This window comes from Delphinapterus leucas, chromosome 1, assembly GCF_059928025.1.
Source record: "Delphinapterus leucas isolate spDelLeu-1000000601 "Yukka" chromosome 1, BTC_Dleu_Yukka2, whole genome shotgun sequence".
NCBI lineage: Eukaryota > Metazoa > Chordata > Mammalia > Artiodactyla > Monodontidae > Delphinapterus > Delphinapterus leucas.
The window spans coordinates 28,869,117-28,886,338 of NC_143129.1; positions in this window are offsets into that span (position 1 = coordinate 28,869,117).

Sequence of the window (17,222 nt, forward strand, 5' to 3'; positions counted from 1 at the left end):
ACAGCATTGCTTATAAAAGCCCAAACTGAAGCAACCCACCAAAAACATCCATCAACAGTGTAATGGATAAATAGAATGTAGTATAGTCCTGTAATGGAATATACTGCAGCAAAGAAAATGAACCAAGCTATAGACAATATCGGTGCTGATCACAAACAGAAAACTGAGCGGAAGACGCCAGACCCGAAAGACACAGGATACCATTTATTTAAATTCAAACCAGGCAATACCGTAGTGTTTAGAGATGTATTCCTTTGCTTTCTTAGGAAAGAGAAAAAGAGTTATTTGCTAAGAAGGATAATTTTTCTCCTTGTTTCTAATATTTACCTCTGATTTCTCTCTACAGTCGCTCACTTGAGTATTTGCAGTCATTGTGTACAAACTTTTTAGGAAATACCTTCAGGCTAGCAGTGATTTTTGACTTATCAATTTCCTTCTTCATACTTTATACTATAATTCTATGATACACATACTGTACCACTGTTCTCTTACCCTCTACCCACCAGTGGCCTGGAGAGAAGAGGGGAGTCAGCCCTATGAAAGCCCTGAACCCCAGACCCATCTTCTGTCCATGGTCTACTAAGAACCAAGCTGTTAGCAGTTGTGGCGGGGCCCCATTCCTCGTACGCCACTGTCCTCCTGGGGCCCGGCTGAGGGCAGGCCTGGCTCCTGGATGGTGAGTGACACTGGTCCTGCCCTGGTGGAGAGCCTTTATCCTAAGCTCTCCCTCTGAGCTCCCAGACACAGAGGGTTTTACCCTGGCACTTGGCAAGAGGGGTGGTGAGCGCCCTTCACATGGCACCTAAGACCTTCTACTGAAAACCCCAGGCTACCCTCCCTCTCTGCTCCACTTCTCCAATATGCTCCCACAATTCCCCATGGAAAGCAAGCTCTTGAAGGAACAACCTTGAATTGTTCACTGATAGATCCCCAGGACCTGGCATGGTGGCAGGCAGCAGTAGGGGCTCCATCAATATTGAGTGAAAACATGTCCTGCCCTCTCCTGCCTCCAAACATATGCTACCATTCTCTGTGAGTCATGCTACCATGGACTGTGTGAGTCATATGGGCCTGCAATTTAAAAACTGTACATCTTCCAACTGAAATCCCACTGTCCTGCATGGAGCAGGACATGCTTCTACCAGGGGACACATCAATGGTTCCACTGAATCCTCAGATGTGACATCTACTTGGCCATTTTAGGCTCCTTATCACTGAACCACCAGGTCAAAAACGGAGCTACTCCCCTGGCTGGTATGACTGATCCCGACTACCAAGGGGAATAGGGGACTGTCACACAGTGATGGCAAAGAAGACTGTGTCTGAGGGCTTCCCTGGTGGCACAGTGGTTAAGAATCTGCCTGCCAATGCAGGGACATGGGTTCGAGGCCTGGTCTGGGAAGATCCCACATGCTGCGGAGCAACTAAGCCCGTACGCCACAACAACTGAGCCTGCACGCTACAACTACTGAAGCCCATGCGCCTAGAGCCCGTGCTCCGCAACAAGAGCAGCCACCGCAATGAGAAGCCTGTGCACTGCAACAAAGAGTAGCCCCCGCTCGCTGCAACTAGAGAAAGCCCACGTGCAGCAACAAAGACCCAATGCAGCCAAAAATAAAATAAATTAAAAAAAAAAAAAAAAAAGAAATATGACATTAAAAAAAAAAAAGACTATCTGAGCTCCAGGGAATTCTCTGGGGACCCACTTGGTACTTGCTTCCCAACAGTAGAGGTGAGTTGAAAACTACAGCAACCCCCAAAAGGCAGGATAACTGAGGACTCAGACCTTTGGGGAATGAAGGTTTGGGTCACTCCAGAACCCAAAGCAGCTGAAGTTCTGGCTGAGGGCTAGGGAAACACGGCATGAGTCGGTGAAGACGGAAACCATAGATACCGACTATGACCTGGTGACTGTTAAAGGAATGAGCATGGTAGCTTTGTCTCTCTATGCTTGTTTCGTGCATGTACTGATCTGTAAAAAGTAATCATTCTCCTCTCTCCTTCTTCCCTTTTCAAAAAATTGTATACATGAGTTATTGAAGGTCAATTTTACAATTTAGTAGGAAACAGAATATTAGTGAGACCATCACCAAATTTGAGGAGGAACTAATATAGCCCGTGATGGATACAATAACTATTGGGATGGTGGGTCTTCTCATTTTGGAGCTGAGAGAGAATTGCTTCACGGGTAGGAAAGACAGGTGGATCCTGTTAGGGAGAAACATACAGTCGTGTTCTTGTTGTCAGGCGGTTCCCATGTGTAGAAGGGAGCACATGGAGGCTGAGTTACAAGGGGTGGATTGTGTGAGTCATGTTTATCGCCTCAGCTCTGGGTGCAATCTTCAACAGATACTCTGTGATGAACAAAGGAATTTCATTAAGCATTTCCTTGAAAGCGAGCATGATATTCAGCTCATTGAGAGAGGGTGCTGGAGGGACCCTGCAGGAAGAGGCTCTCCTGCAGTTTCCAGCGCAGGCCGACGTCAGCGGTGTGGGAGTCCACCCGGTAGAACACTGCCCCAGCCACAGGCCCAGAACAAAGCCCCTCTGTGACCTTGTAGCCTTGGCCTGGCAACCACCTTTCCGCAGCCCTCTCACCAGAAGGCAACCATGGAGGCCTGGAGGGAGAGCATCCAGGCCACAGGACCCAGGCCCTCGCTGAGTGAGATGCTGTGCCCTGACCTTGGGAGTCTCAACGGCTACAGGGGCAGTGGGTGGAAGCTCACTCCAGCCGGAAGGCAGGACCCACATCAGGCTAAGCGAGTCAGGGGCACCATGGAGACGCAGTTGTGTGGTCATCTGGGCACCCATTTTCCAGGGCCAGGTCTTCCAGTAGGGCTGGGTAGGCTGGGCAGCTGGAGGAGGCGGGTGACTGTGTCACAGGGAGACGTCCAGACCCAGATTAAAGCAATGGCATCTCCTTCACTGCCGGCTGCTTCTCCCACGTGCAGGGAGCAGTTGTGTTGTTTTTCCCCAGCACGAAACGTGTCTCTCAAGAGTTCATCTTTTCCTTTCTTTCTTGGGGGCCTTACTGGGAGAGCTCTCACGCCTCTGCGTTTTTAAAGCCAAGACATTCCCGGATTCAGAAAATCACAATTGTGATTGTAATACAGGTTGTTTCCTTCCTTCCCCTCTCCCTCTCTTTTCTTTTCTTTTCTCCCCTGCCCCAACCTCCACCAACCTGCCCTGAGGGAGTCGTTAGCAGTATTAGTCTCTGATTTGCCCCCCAAATAAAAAACATCCAGGGCTTCCCTGGTGGCGCAGTGGTTGAGAGTCTGCCTGCCGATGCAGGGGACACGGGTTCGTGCCCCGGTCCGGGAAGATCCCACATGCCGCGGAGAGGCTGGGCCCATGAGCCATGGCCGCTGAGCCTGCGCGTCCAGAGCCTGTGCTCCGCAATGGGAGAGGCCACAACAGTGAGAGGCCGCGTACCGCAAAAAAAAAAAAAAATCCGGAAAGAAAATCACCCACATAGACTATCCTCAAATCTTGCCCTGAGGAAGGACCTTCTAGAAGCCCTACGTCTCCATATGCTCCTCTTCCTGCCTCTCTTTCTCTTCAATTAATTAAGCAAATGTATATTGGTGATTTTGCCTCTTCTCTGTAACCTGGGGGCAGCTGAGAAGACAAAGGGGCAGCTGATACAAGAGGAAGCTTGAGTTCAGTGGGGCTGGAGACCATGGGCCAAGGGCACCCTAAATGCCAGGCTTTGGGTGGTTCCACAGCCTCACCCCTGCCCGGGTTGGGCTCTCCCTTTGCCTCACTCGCCTCCCATTTCCCCCTCGCTCCCCCTCACACCCGTGGGAGGAAGACATTGTTGACATTGCAGGAAGGAGGCTCAGAGCAGTTAAGACCCTGGTCCAAGGTCATAGATCCTTAATGAGAGCACGGAGGGGGGCCAATCCTGGCCAGTGACCTTGGACAAGTTCATCACCGTGCCTGCGCCTTGGTTTCCTTGTCTGTGAGGTGGGAGCACTAATATGTATTCCACGAGCTCACGGTGAGAGTTCAATGAGGTACAGGCCCAGAGTAAACACTCCATCCAGACCAGCCATTGTTATCTGGCTGCAAAGGTGTCCTTCCTGGCCCTCTTTCCAGAAGCCAGGCCTCTCCTTGCCTCACCCAACTGACCAGCAGACAGCTGTCAGAGGGAGGCTCAATGATCCTCCTGAGGCCACACAGCCGCCCAGCAAGGACTGAACCCAGGACCCAGCCTTGCCGGGAAGGTGTGGATGAAAGGAAGCGCGGGCCTCCCCCACACCCCCTTCAGCCCAGGGAGCCCCGGGGAAGGGCGGCCCTGCTGATGCTGAGACCCAGCTGCTCTGGGGGGGCAGGGAGGGCCCACAGCCCACCCTGTGGGCAGGGGTGTATCCAGAGGCCCCAAAAAGCCACACGGGCCCCCATGTCTGGGGTCGGGGAGGCCGAAGGGTACAGGGTTGTGGCAGGCACAGGGCACCTGGGGCTGGGCCTCGGGGTGTCTCTGGGGTTCCCAGAGTGGTGTCTGCCCCCGGCTGTAAGGGAACAGGACCCCCCTGGAGCCCCCAGATGCTGGGCTCTAATCTAGAAGGGAACCTGCTCCTGGGCTCCAGCCTTCACTGACCTGAGTCCTCTTTGGTTCTGAGCCCAGGCCCAGGTCCAGCTCATCCCCACCGATGGAGCCCATGGGATGACCTCTGACCCTCATCTTTTCTCATGAGGCCTCAACTGGCAGCCGGGACTCTAGCTGGAGTCAAATCCGGGCCTCCAGGGGCAGGAGGGTGGTCAGGGCTCCCACCATCTATCTCCCCACAGCGTTCCCAACCTCAGGCCCACGGCCAGGCCCGTAGTCAGGGGTGTTGAGCTCTCCCCCTTCCTCCCGACTCCCTCCCACCTCCTGTCCTCTGGGACAGCAGATCTGGCTTTGGGATGAGTTCACCACCTCTGGGCCTTTTAGGACAAAGCCAGTCTGCAGAGGGCCAGACTCTCCCCCAGACCCACAGCCGGAAGCCAGGCTCCTTCCTCCGCATGACAAAGATTACCCCAGAGGGCTAACCAGTCCCTGGTAAGAAGCGTCCCAATCCACACTGACCTTCTTCTGGCTGATCGCCCAATTATCTTACTTCCCCAGCAAAACTCTTGAACCCATGTGAAATCCACATTCAGGAAAGGGGCCTGTGTTTGCAGAGGGATAATAGGTCTGGGGGATTTGCTCATTGTCTGGTTCTACTGATCCGCTTCCCAGGTCTGCACTCAATCAGTCCCCTGTATTAATGGTGTCTCACCATCTCTCTGACCTCAGGCCAGAAGGGCCCCTGGGGCTGACCTGCTATTACAAACAGCCTGAGGTCATGGAAAGAACCTGCTGCTCTTGCTTCCGAAGTGAGGCGGTCCAGTCTCCGGGCTTCCCTCGCCATCCAATCGCTGATGGCTCTAGGCTCACACCTTCAGCCTGCCCACTTCACTGGGTACCAGAACCACATATCCAGCTGCCCTTCCACCCTGACCTGTTCCCATCTCAGTAAATGGCTCCACCCTACACCCAGCTAGACCTCCAGACCTAAGGGTGATTCTTGATTCCTATCCCACATCCTTCAGAGTCAATTCCCAGGAAGCCCCGTTGGTCTCACCTGCAAAATAAGTCTTGTATTTGTTCATGACCTTCCATCACTTACCTGAGCGACTGTCACTGCCATCTCCCTGCTCCCATTCCCCAGCCCCCAGTCAATAGTAACCTTAGGCAAACTTTAATCAGATGAACTCTATCCATTAAAATCCTCCAAAAATTAACTCAAAATGCACCATAGACCTAAATATAAAGCCCTAAACTATAAAGCTCCTAGAAGATAACATAAAAGAAAATCTAGATGAACTTGGGTTCGGCAATGATGTTTTGGACACAACACCAAAGGCAAGATCCATAAAAGAAAGAATTGATAAGTTGGACTTCAATAAAATTAAAAACTTTGGCTCTGCAAAAGACACTGTCAAGAGAACAGTAACAGGGGACTTCCCTGGTGGTCCTGTGGGTGAGATTCCACACTCCCAATGCAGGGGGCCCAGGTTCAACCCCTGGCCAGGGAACTAGATCTGGCATGCATGCCGCAACTAAGAGTCCGCATGCTACAAGACCCGGTGCAGCCAAAATAAGTAAATAAATATTTTTTTAAAAAAGAGAGAGAGAAAGAACAGCAGCACAAGCCACAGACTAGGAGAAAACATTTGCAAAGACACATCTAATTAAAGACTATTATTCAGGGACTTCCCTGGTGGCTCAGTGGTTAAGAATCCACCTGCCAGTACAGGGGACACAGGTTCGAGCCCTAGGTCTGGGAAGGTCCCGCATGCCGCAGAGCAGCTAAGCCTGTGAGCCACAACTACTGAAGCCCGTGAGCCTAGAGCCCGTGCTCCACAACAAGAGAAGCCCCCACAGCGAGAAGCCCGAGCACCGCCACGAAGAGTAGCCCCCGCTCGCTGCAACTAGAGAAAGCCGGGCGCAGCAACAAAGACCCAACACAGCCCCAAATAAATAAATAAATAATTTTTTAAAAAACTATTATTCAAACTATACAAAAATCCCTTAAAACTCAATAAGAAAATGCACAAATTAATTAAAAAATAGGCAGAAGGTCCAAACAGACATCTCACCAAAGAAGATATACAGAAGGCAAATAAGTATATGAAAAGACGCTCAACATAGTATGTCATCAGGGAAATGTAAATCAAACCACAATGAAGTACCACCACTCACCTATTAGAAGGGCCAAAATCTTGAGCACCAAATGCTGGCGAGGATGTGGAACAATAGGAACGGTCCTTCATTGCTGGTGGGAATGCAAAACGGTACAGCCACTTTGGAAGACCCTTTGGCAGCTTCTTTCAAAACTAAACATACTCCCTTGCCGCATGATCCAGCAGTGGTGCTCCTTGGTATTTACCCGAAGGAGGTGAAAACTTATGTCCACACAGAACTTGCACATGGATGTTTACAGCAGCCTTATTCATAATCACCAAAATTTGGAAGCAACCAAGATGTCCTTCAATAGGTGAATGAATAAATAAACTGTGGTGCCTCCAGACAATGGAATATTATTCAGCGCTCAGAAGAAATGAGCTATCAAGCCATTAAAGACGTGAAGGAAACTTAAATGCATATTTTACCAAATGAAAGAAGCCAACCTGAAAAGGCTACATGCTGTATGATTCCACTGTATGACATTCTGGAAAAGGCAAAACTATGGGAATAATATAAAGATCAGAGGTTGCCAGGGGTTGGTGGGGGAATGAATGGGGGAGCACAGAGGACTTCTAGGGCAGTGAAACTACTTTGAATGATATTGTAATGGTGGATACATGTCATTCCTCATTTGTCTAAACCCACTGAATATACAACACCAAGAGCAAACCCTAATGCAAACCATGGGCTTTAGGTGATTATGATGTACCAGTGTAGGTTCATCACTCTGGTGGGGGATGTTGATAAAGGGGGAAGCTGTGCATATTGGGGCAGGGGGAGGGGATTATAAGGGAATTCTATTGTGTTTTCCACTCAATTTTGCTCTAAAATAAAGTCTATTTCAAACAACAAAAAACAAGTAAGCAAACAAAAAACCTCCAATGAGTTCTTACTACCCTTTGAATAAAATTCAAATTTCTTACCATGTCACCAAAGTCCAGGCTGACCTGGGCCGGGTTCATCTTCCCACCTCAGGTCCCACCACTCCTCACGTGCTCCCCAAGAGCCAACCACACTGGCCTTCTTACTGTCCCCAAACATGCCATGCTGGTCCCACCTCAGGGCCTTTGCACTAGCTGTTCCCTCTGCCTGCAAGGCTCTGCACGCAGACCTTTGCAGGGTTAGCTAGCTCTTATCATTCAGGACTTAGAGCAACTGTCACCTCCTCGGAAGGCCCTCTCTTGCCCATTCATGGATACCTGTGCAACCCTTCCTATCTCTTCTAGTCACTATCTCTCCTTTCACCCTGGTTTATTTTCTTCATGGAACTTAGTACTATCTAAAGTTACTTTCTTCATCCATTTGTTTAACTGTTTGTTGACTGCTTCCACTTTAGAATGTAGATTCCAGGAGCTCGGTGACTTGGTCTACCTGTTTACTTCTTTGTCCCTGTGCCGAGAACAATGTCCAGCCCTTGTGGTGGGTACTCCGATACTTGTTGGAAGTGGGAGTTTTAGCTGTGCAAGCTTTGTTTTTTGTTTGTTGTTTTTTAATAAATTTATTTATTTATTTTACTTTTGACTACGTTGGGCCTTCTTTGCTGTGCGCAGGCTTTCTCTAGTTGCAGCGAGCGGGGGCTACTCTTCGTTGTGGTGTGCAGGCTTCTCATTGCGGTGGCTTGTCTTGTTGCAGAGCGTGGGCTCTACGTGCTCGGGCTCAGTTGTGGTCGCAGGCTCAGTAGTTGTGGCTTGGGGGCTCAGTAGTTGTGGCGTGTGTGCTCTAGAGTGCAGGCTCAGTAGTTGTGGCACATGGGCTTAGTTGCTTCACGGCATGTGGGATCTTCCTGGACCAGGGCTGGAACCCGTGTCCCCTGCATTGGCAGGCAGATTCTTAACCACTGCGCCACCAGGGAAGTCCCTGTGCAAGCTTTGTGAATGTCTCTGGATCTTAATTTCTTTGTAAAATGAGGGAGATAAACTAGATTTTCCTTCCAGCTCCAAAGCACTGGAAGAGAGAAGAAGGGTGGATTGGGCGTCTTCCCGGACAAACAGCCACCAGTGTAAGATACTGCCAGACTCCTGCCAAGGCTGGTCTCCCCAGGACCAGGAAGGGCTGACCGTGTCCCAGCTGTGGGCTTCCTACACGGCAGCCCTCTGAGTGTCAGGCCCGTGCCTGCGGGCAGGACTCTTCCTTGACTCTTCCAGCGAGTCCCGCTGCCGACGGGGAAGTTTCTGCACCTGCCCAGGGCTCAGTTCCAGCAAGGAATGGAGCTCAGCTACACACAGTGGCCCCAGTTGGCTCTGTGCTGTAAGGCTGACCCACAGCCTGCAGGATGTGTCTGGTGAGGAGGTGGGCTCAACTTCATCTCCTCAGGAAAATAAGCTCTTCATTTAAGTGGTTGGTCTCCCTGGGTCCAGGAAGGACTCTGGCCACCCGGGACCTCCCAGAGTCACCCTCCACCGAGGCATCTCCTGACAGGAGGGTACCCTGTGCTATTTGTGGAGGCCTCGCTTGGTGAGGGAGACAGCTTCAGGGGCCTGGCCTCCCTCAGCCCCAGGGTGGCAGGTCCTGCTGAAATCCGTCTGTGCTACAGCCACAGAGAGCTCCCTGGGCCTGAGGCGGTGAGAGGCTGGGGACAGGGCATGACATGGCTTGCAGAGCAGCCCTGGACACCCCAGGGGCAGGAGTCTGGAGACCTGGCTTTGACCTGACTCTTCACCAGCTCATAATGAAGACACTTCTGCACTCTGGGCCTGAGGGATAGACATCCTGGAATTTCAAAAGTAAGTATCTGTTCCCATCTTTTGGAGCAAGAAAGCTGCACCGGGCACAGAGAAAGGAGGAGGGTCAAGCTCCCGTGGGGAGAGCGGGGAGGAGGGTCCTTCCCACCCTGCGGCAAAGCCCCATCCTCCTGCACTCCCCTGGGCCCCAGGGCACAGACCAGGCAGGGGGTGGCTCCATTAACTGAGGCAGGGACGGAATAGGGACACGCAGGTGGGGCGTACGGGGCGGGGGGGCAGAGAGTGGACAGAGGCAGTCTGAGAAGCCAGGGGCAAGTCCGGCGGCCACACCCAGGAACCTGCTGGAGGTCAGGTGTAGGCCCTTGGCAGCCGGAGGTGAGAGCAGGAGAGATGGTCAGGCACCTGCGCAGAAGGACAAGGGCTGGGCTGAGCGCAGGGGCCAAGGGCAAACTGTGGGAAATAACTAGCGGCTGTGGGTGGAGGAGAGGGAGGAAGCCAGATGGGACAAAAGGAGCTGTTAGAGAAGCAGGAGACATCCCCTACCCCATCCCACTCCAGAGAGCCCCAGGCTGGTGCTGGAGGCGTGGGCAGGGAGGGAAGGAGAACACTTTGACCATTTCCAGGAAAGAGGAAGACCCAGAAATGGAAGACAGGTCAGAGGCCCTGCAAAGCTGCACACGTGCGGAGTGAAGGCCTGTTCAGGATTTACCAATTTCTAGTGCTGGAAGGGACCTGAGGGGAAGCTTTGACCCAATGCCTTACTTCACAGATGAGGAAACCGAGGCCCGCCAAGGCGGAGCCAGGCTGGAGTCCAACATCTAGGTCACAGAATCCCCATCTCCAAGCTGCAGGCTGCACTGAGCCCCTCACTCCGTGTTCCATGCAGTGGACCCGCAAGGCTTTCCATCAGGAGAACAAAAGTCAAATTAGAAAGCTTACTATTTCTGGCTCAGCCTCGGAGGCTTTGCTGCCTGGCTCTGTAATTAAAAATGAAAGAACAGGGCTTCCCTGGTGGCGCAGTGGTTGAGAGTCCACCTGCTGATGCAGGGGACACGGGTTCGTGTCCCAGTCCGGGAAGATCCCACATGCCGCGGAGCGGCTGGGCCCGTGAGCCATGGCCGCTGAGCCTGCGCGTCCGGAGCCTGTGCTCCGTAACTGGAGAGGCCACAACAGTGAGAGGCCCATGTACTGCAAAAAAAAAAAGAAAGAACATGCGAAGTGAGGAGGGAGCCTGTCCCCAGGGCTGCTGGGAGAACAGCCTCTCATTTCCTGCAGGGGAAACTCCCTCCCGGGGTCTCGGGGCCTCCAGAAAGAGGATGGAGGCTGTGTGGGAGGCTGGAGTCCCCACCTCGAATCAAAGAACCAGGCGGGAGCACCCCAGCAACTGTTTGTGGGTCAGCGTTGACAAAGGTAGACTTGGGGCTGGTCTTCGTGGCTTGAACTCAAACCAAGAGGGCCTGAAAGAGGGAGTGGACGCAGGACAAGCCTTCCAGCTGTGTGACCTTGGGCAGCCCAGGACCCTCTCTGGACCAAGAGGCATTTGACCTACATAATCTTCACATCCCTCCAGACACTGGCTCTTGACCATGGCGGTGTCCTCTAGTCAGGAATCATCCAAGATGTGTCTGTTTTATTTCCACTCCAGTTTTACTGTTGCTGTTTTTCACAAGAAGATCCTGAGATGTGTTAGTTCAGCGTCAGCAGCAATTGGGGAAAAGAGAAGCATCCTCTGGGTGTGCACGTGTGTGTGTGTGTGAGTGTGTGTGTGTGCATGGGTGTGCAAACCCCTCCCTGACTACAAGCTGACCAAGGGCAGGACCTCGGGCTCTGTAACTGCACGATGACCACAGAGGAGCTCCTGGTGGTCCCAGGAAATGTTTTGTTTGTGTTTTAGTGGGAGGCCGATTGCTCCCAGCAGGTACCCCTGAGGCCCCCAGAATGCGTCTAATAAGAAGGCCAGGGTCCCTTGGTCTCCACATGGGAGCGGCTATAGGTAGATTCTAGACATGGACAGGATGCGGAAAGAAAAGGAACCAAACTGGCCCCTTCGGAAATGGTTAACACACCTGGGTTGGGCTGGCGTTCTGGGTCCTGTAGTCAGTAGCTCAGCGGCTCAGTGATGCTTGGACCGCCTTTGTCCCAGGCTTGGGCTGTGCTTGAAGCAGACTGCGCGCTGATGGGAGTGGACACACCTGGAGAGAGCCTGCTTCCCTGTGGCCTGGCTTTGCAGCTGGTCACGCCAGCAGGGGTGTGGTCAGTGCAGCAGGCGCCCCCGGCCCCCAGCTCTGGGGAGTGGTCTTCATCCCCGATGAAGACACCACAGTCCGCAATGGCAATTGACCAGAGGTGCCTCCGCAACTGTGTTGACCTTTGTCTGAAGCAGGTCTGACTGATGCTTTAGCTGGAGGTGTGGCCACTCCAGCCACTTCCTCCTCCTCCCGAGAAGCCTCCCATTTCTCAAAGTTCTGGGTTCAGGAACACAGCCCCGGTCACCCTGGTCCCCTCTTCCTGGATCACCCGGGGCCTCCGTCATTTGCCAGCCTCAGGGCTTCTGTTCCACCCCTTCCTACGAGCTGCCACTACACTCCCAGGATGTCCTCTCCCTCCTCCCAGGCTGTCTCTGGTCTTTCTCCCCTCAGCCTTTGAAACTTCATGATCCCCAGACTGTGCTTGCTATGGGCTGAATTGTACCCCCAAATTCACATGTTGAAACCCTAACCCCCAGTGCCTCAGAATGTGACTGTGTTTGGAGACAGGGCTTTTATTTATTTATTATTATTATTATTTAAATATTTATTTATTTATTTGGCTGCACCGGGTCTTAGTTGCAGCACGCGGGATCTTCGCTGCCGCGTGTGGGATCTTTCAGTTGCAGCACGCGGGATCTAGTTCCCTGACCAGGGATCGAACCCAGGCCCCCTGCATTGGGGGCGCGGAGTCTTAACCGCTGGGCCACCAGGGAAGTCCCAAGACAGGGCCTTTAAACAGGGAATTAAGGTAAAATGGGGCCATTAGCATGAGCCCTAATCCAATCTGGCTGGTGTCCTTATAAGAAGGGAAAGTAGAACACAGACACAGGGAAGACCCTGTGAGGACACAGTGAGAAGGCAGCCGTCTACCAGCCTAGGAAGAAACCCACCCCGCAGACACCTGGATCTGGGGCTTCCAGCCTCCAAAATTAGGGGACAATAAATGTCTGTTTCTAAGCCGCCCAGTCTGCAGTGTTTAGTTAGAGCGGCCCTAGCAAACTATTATTCTGCTTTTCCCACACAGATGCCCACAACGCTCCAACTCTGCTCAGCTCTAAAGCATGGTGCTGGGTCGCGAATCCACACCTGGCTCTAAAAGCTTCTTCTGAGGCTGCACCTCAGGGGTCTCCACCTAACCCTCACTTCACCCCAAGCGGAACCCCCGACAGCAGAGTGGGGTGAGCACAGTCTCTGGCCTCCACTGCTGCCTGTCACAGCCCCAGGGCAAATGGGTGAGCCTCAATTCCCTCTTTGTAAGAGCGGGGATCAAAACACCCACTCAGCAGGGTTGCTTGTAAGGATTTGGGAAGATGGTGCAAAGGCCCAGGCCTGGGTCTGACCCTTACTTGGGACTCAACGAATGGCAACTGTTATTTTTATTATTTCTCTCAAACCTGACCCAGTATTTCCCAGGTCAGCTCCTGGAGCCACCAAGCTGGGAGCCTCGAGGGACCTCCACACCTGCAGCCCCCTACCTGCCCCCGCCTCCTGGATCTGACCTGTGTTTGCTTCATTAACTCAACAGTCCTCATCCAGCCCCTACTAAACAACAGCCATTGTGCTCTGCTGAGCACCGGGGCCTGAATGAAGCCTGTGGGCAGGGAGGAGCTTCAGCTTATCTGCACATTAATAAACAAATTGAGTTTTAAACAATCAATTACTATGGAGGGAGCTATGCTGGGGGAAGAGGGGGAAGGGTCCTTAAGCCAGTGAATCACCTTCTTTGGCTGGCTTGTCTTTTACCCTGATGGCTGCAAGACTCAAGTTAACTGTTCCCAAAGGCTTCCAGAATTTCCTTTCTTAAGCAAAAATAGACCCGATCCTTCCCTGCTTAAAGTCCTCCCTGGCTGCACCTGCCTTCAGTGGGCCCTCCTCTACATGGTGCAACCTCACCTGTCTTCCCACCTATCTCCTCCAGCACATCCTTCATTCTTTTTTAAAAATATTTATTTATTTATTTGGTTGCACTGGGTCTTAGTTGCAGCTCGTGGGCTCCTTAGTTGTGGCTCGCCAGCTCCTTAGTTGTGGCATGCAAACTCTTAGTTGTGGCATGGATGTGGGATCTAGTTCCCTGGCCAGGGAGGGAACCCGGGCCCCCTGCACTGGGAGCGCGGAGTCTTAACCACTGTACCACCAGGGAAGTCCCACATCCTTCACTCTTGCCAGGTGAGAGACACTGGCCTCTGTCCACCTCTAGACCTGGGCACAGGCAGTGCCCATCACCTGGGTGTCACTCCTTAGCGCACCTTTGCTCTTAGTCACCTCTTTCTATCTGAAAAACTCCCCTTATCTTTCAAGGACCAGCTCCAACATCACTTCCTTCACCAGATCTTCCCAAACACCTCCTCTCGGCTCCCAAGGCTTTACTGTGTCCATCACAGCATTTATCACCTTGTAGTGTGGAGCTTGCAGCGATTTCTTTCATATCTGTTTTCTCCACTAGATCAGGAACCCCATCAGGGGAGGAAGAGATCAGGTCTGGTTACATTTGCTGCTCCAGTGCCCGCCACACAGGGGCGCTCCACGTGTGCAGAGTGAATAAATGACCGACAAAGGCGGGCGAGTCAGACTGAGCCAGATGCTCCTTACACCTCCTCCCATTTAATCCCCACACAGCTGAGGAAGTACAAGATTACAGGAGAGCCAGCTTCCCTCTCTGCCCTGAATGGCTCAGGATACTGACACCAAACCATGGAGAGTCCTGGTACCTGAATGATTTGCATTTCATGTGCCCATAATAAGCTCTAAGTGAATACGTGTTGACTGGTGATCATGCAGCTATTCTTCTCTGGTCGTCATCTTTTTTTCTGGTCTATCTCCATGGATACCCGAGAACGTTGGCTGTGGCCACAATCAGCTCAATTCAACAACCATTTGGCTGTGGCTCCCACACTGGCTGAGGCTTGGAATCTCTGATTCTGAGGTTTTAGTGGGAGATGAGGATCTGCCACATTTAGAGAAGAGAAAAGAGAGGGAGAAGGCATTTCCAGTGCAGGAAAGGGGATGAGCAAAAGCAGTGGAGGGCATATGGGTAAGGGTAAGTCTGGGCTCCAGATTTTGGAGAGTCAAGAGTAATAAAATTGAAAAAAAAAAAAAAGTAATAAAATTGGAAATGGAAATTAGAAAATGCTAGTTTCCTCTACATTTCCCTTAGTTAAAAAGGCAGGTGAGGGAGCTTCCCTGGTGGCGCAGTGGCTGAGAGTCCGCCTGCCGATGCAGGGGACACGGGTTCGTGCCCCGGTCCGGGAAGATCCCACATGCCGCGGAGCGGCTGGGCCCGTGAGCCATGGCCGCTGAGCCTGAGCGTCCGGAGCCTGTGCTCCGCAATGGGAGAGGCCACAGCAGTGAGAGGCCTGCGTACCGCAAAAAGAAAAGGGCAGGTGACCAACTGGTTTGAGAACGAGGTCTGGAGTCAGTGGTGCCCAGGGAACAGGGGCCATGCGCACACCCAGACCTGAGCCTGACTCTGGCTCCGCCAGGCCCTGGCTCTTGGGCCAGTTCTCATGCTTAACTTCTCTGAGCTTCAGGTTCCTGAACAATTATAGTAAAAACGACAGCACCTCCAGTCATTAGCACTCACCTCCTGCCAGACACCAAACCCAGCCCTTTATCTCATTTAATCCTCATCTCAACCCTTCAAGCTGGGGACTGTTATCATCCTTATGCAGCAGATAAGTGCCTGGAGGGTAAGTAACTTGCCCAGGGTCACAGGACCGCTAAATGATCTGACTCTCAAGGCCGCTTGTTTTTCTCCCCAGTTTTATTGAGGTATAATTGGCATATAGCACTGTGGAAGTTTAAGGTGTACAGTGTAATGATTTGACTTACATACATCATGAAATGATTACTACAATAGGCTTAGTGAACATCCATCACCTCATATAAATATTAAATATATTAAAGAAATAGGAAAAAAATTCTTCCGTGTGACGATAACTCTTAGGTCTCTCTTAACTTTCATTTATAACGTACAGCAGTGTTACCTTTATCACGTTGTACATTATATCTCTAGTACTTATTTATTTAAGGCTTCTTCTTGAGCAAGGCTGGTGTGTATTGACTGAGATGATCTATGAGAAGCCTGGACACAGGGGCCCTCGAGAAGGCTCCTCTCCCTCAGCCCGGGATGCCCAGGGGAGGGACCCCGGTGTGGGCAGTCAGGTGTCCCGCTTTTCCCACCAGGGATGATGATGCTGAGGGGAAGAGGGCAAAGGCTGCTCAGAGGAAGATGATTCAAGCGCTTCCCTCTGTAACCAACACTAAGCTGCTTTGTTATGTGAATACATGAAATCACCTGCTGCAGCTGGCACGCGGGGCACCGAGCTGGATCCGTGTTTCTGACCGAGTTTCTCCCCAGGGCACAGGCGTTCCGCGTTTTGCAGCTGGAATCAGGCGGCCTGGGTGCTCAGCGGCTGGCGCCTGGCGCCCTCTAGTGGCGCGAGGGAGCCTTTCCTCCGCAGCTGAGCCGTGGGGGCCCCGGGCAGTCAGGAAAAGCTTTCCTCAGGGCCTACTGTGTAAAGGGTATTTTTAGGAGCCACCCACTGTCCCTGAGAACCCATCTGTGAAATGAGTGGGGGAAACCGGAAAGAGGACTTGGAATCCGAAAGCTGGGACCTAAGGCCCCCGGTTGCTTTAGCTCTTCCTGTGTGAGATGGGGATGCTCATACCCTCCCCACCTGCTTCCCAAGATCTTGTGAGAATCCTATGGGATGTGATGGGTGACAGCAAATTACTGCGTTCATAAGAAAATTACCAACAGAGTGAGGTCCAGGATGCTAAGGACCAGTGAAGGGCTGTGGCAGAGGGCTGAGGAGAGGGGAGGCAGTAGAGGGATGGAGTGAGCAAGATGGTGGGGGGCACGGGGTTCAGCAGAGACAGGCCCATGTGTGCAGGGCAAGGGGAGACTTTTGGGGGAGATGTGGGCAATGGCGTTGGAAAAGGAGATGTGTAAATACTCATTTCTCATTCCTTTCTCTTCATTCAAAATGATGGTTATATTTGCTTCCATACTAAAATGAAAAAATTAAAATATCTACTTCTCTGAGTTGCTTTCCCGTGGCTTGGTACCCTCAAAAAAAAGGTCCCTACCCCCGCTGAAGGCTGTAATGAGGCCAGTCCTGACCCCGCCTGTGCTCCGGATCCCCTTCCCGGGCACCCACCAGGGACCCCTGCACATTATCCCCCGTTTGCATCCCCCCTCAGCTTAGTTTTCCGGTCGTTCCTTGTGTTCCGGCAGGAGGGCCCCTCAGTTAGAGCAATGAGGAGGGCGGCCATGCCCGCCTGAGGCAGGACATTCAGTGCTTCAGAAAAAGAGCCTTGGTTTCTAGCACCCAGGCTTTTCCCTTCATTGGCTTTGTTCCTAACATCTCCAAACCTCAGTATTCCCATCAGTAAAATGGGGAAATAATAACTATGTCATAATTACTCAATTAAGATTCAATGAGATCATGATTGCATATATAATATTGTGCCTGGCACTTAGGAAGAAAATACATGTTAGTTTATTCAGGAAGTTTCTATGTTTTAGGTTATAAATGAGAAGCTGCTTGACAAGGAATGTCAGCCAGGCTTCCCATCTCA